This window comes from Crocuta crocuta, unplaced genomic scaffold (genome assembly GCF_008692635.1).
Source record: "Crocuta crocuta isolate KB4526 unplaced genomic scaffold, BGI_CrCroc_1.0 scaffold653, whole genome shotgun sequence".
Lineage (NCBI taxonomy): Eukaryota > Metazoa > Chordata > Mammalia > Carnivora > Hyaenidae > Crocuta > Crocuta crocuta.
In genome coordinates, this window is record NW_027527134.1 from 32,458 (window position 1) to 34,119 (window position 1,662).

A 1,662-nucleotide genomic window follows, 5' to 3' on the forward strand; every position below is an offset into this window, starting at 1 on the left:
AGGCTCTTCCCAGCACGCAGCCCCTTTCCACGGGACTAACCCCTGCCACACCCCAGAGCCGTGGCCACACAGGACAAAGTCCCCAGTGGCCAGTTTGTGGACAGGCGAGTCAGGAGCACCGGTGGCTTCCAAAGCTAAGAATATGCAGAATGAGGCGTGTGCCTATGCTGATAAACCGTGTCCCAGCGAAGACACAGGCTGGGTTTATATAAAGAAATACGGCTTCATTTTTATAAGCAACTCGGCGAGAGAAGGTAGTGACGTAAGATCTGTAGCCGACGTCCATGTCAGTTTAAAAGAAAAGCAAAAAGGCTACGCTCTGTCCTTTTTCCAGGATGGGATGCACCTATAGGCGTGGATGTATTGAAAGCGCGGGAGTGGGCCCTTCGGGGAATGAGGGGGCAAGGGGCAATCGGGGTCGGCAGCCCCACCGCATCAGGGAGACCGATGGCAGCAACAGACCAGAAACCAATTTCAAAGGAACTCGTGACGCCCGCGGATTCTAATCCCCTTGCTCTCTTGGAAGAAAGAAAGAGAACCGGAGCCGGGGGAGGAGGGCCCTGTAGCTCGTAACTTTATTCTCAAGGATTACACCTAAGTTCTCTGGTACAGCCGTGATTTGTGCACTTTGCTCCACGTGAGCCCTCCTTCTGTGGGACTCGGCGCCCCCGGTCCGTGCTGCCCTCCTCCCTGGAGTCGGTCCTGAGGGAGGCTCGCAGGACCCTTTGATCCAGGCGCCCGGAGGTATCGTGGGCTCAGAGAGTTTGGGACCGCTTGCCAGTTCTCTCTGGCTTCGACGGTGTTTTCGAGAGACATACATTCTTGGGGCCCGCTTCGTTTTCATCAGGTTTTTGAAGAGATTTGCTCCAAAATCTCTGAGCCTTAGACGTTACAGCAGGGCATCTGGAAACAGTCAGATACCGGCACCCTCCCCGCCCCAGGCTGCTGGGGATTTGCTGTTTGGGCAATATTTCTGGGGGCCCATCTCTGGAATTCCGGAACTTAATCACATGTCTTAGTCCGGGACATTCTGTGTTCACTTTCCCTGGAATATGTCGCTCTTTCCGAGTAAACCTGCACGTCTTCCTTCAGGCCGGGGAGGGCTTCCCGCAGTTTCCTCTGGCTGAGTGAGGTCCTCACCACTTTTCCTAAGGCTGGACCGTCGTGCTGGCTGATATCCCCGCTTTGCGTCTCCGCCTGCGCTGGGAGCGCGCCGTGGCCCCCTGTGTCCGTCCCCGGGTCTCGGGCCTCCTGCGTCTCCCTCACTGCACCTGTGATGTCCTCGGTGCTCACGGAGGCCCTTCGGCCTCCGCTCTTCCTTCTAAAACATGCTCTGTGGTTTCACTGGGTCATTGATGAGCCCTAAGAAAATGATGATGCATATTTTAACTTGCTACGGAGCTCAGCCATTTGTAGGAAACGCACTTTTGTGTCCCAGGTTAGGTTGAGATTGGCCCCTTTGTCGTTTGCTCCCTGCCCCCCTCTTTTCCCCGCGCTCCGTCGCCAGACATCTCTCTACCTTTCTCAGGTTTCGGCCGCCCTGTCTAAACCCTGCACCTGTGTGGAGACAAACGGGAAGTTTCTGGTTTCCTTTGGCCGGCGACTGAGGGCAGGGCTGCGCGGTGTTTTCTGTGGCCCAGGTGTGCCCGGGCATCGCTGGCG

General features: G+C 56.4%; 1 long non-coding RNA gene across 2 annotated transcripts in view; it reads right to left on the reverse strand.

Moving 5' to 3' along the window:
• Positions 1–677: 677 nt before the first annotated feature.
• The window catches only part of LOC144222364 (uncharacterized), an 8,674-nt gene continuing 7,689 nt past the window's right edge, over positions 678–1,662 (reverse strand). For both annotated transcript variants that reach the window (XR_013332396.1, XR_013332402.1), the window contains exon 3: positions 678–1,362. This is a non-coding gene — a long non-coding RNA (uncharacterized LOC144222364). The remainder of the gene's footprint in view (positions 1,363–1,662) is intronic.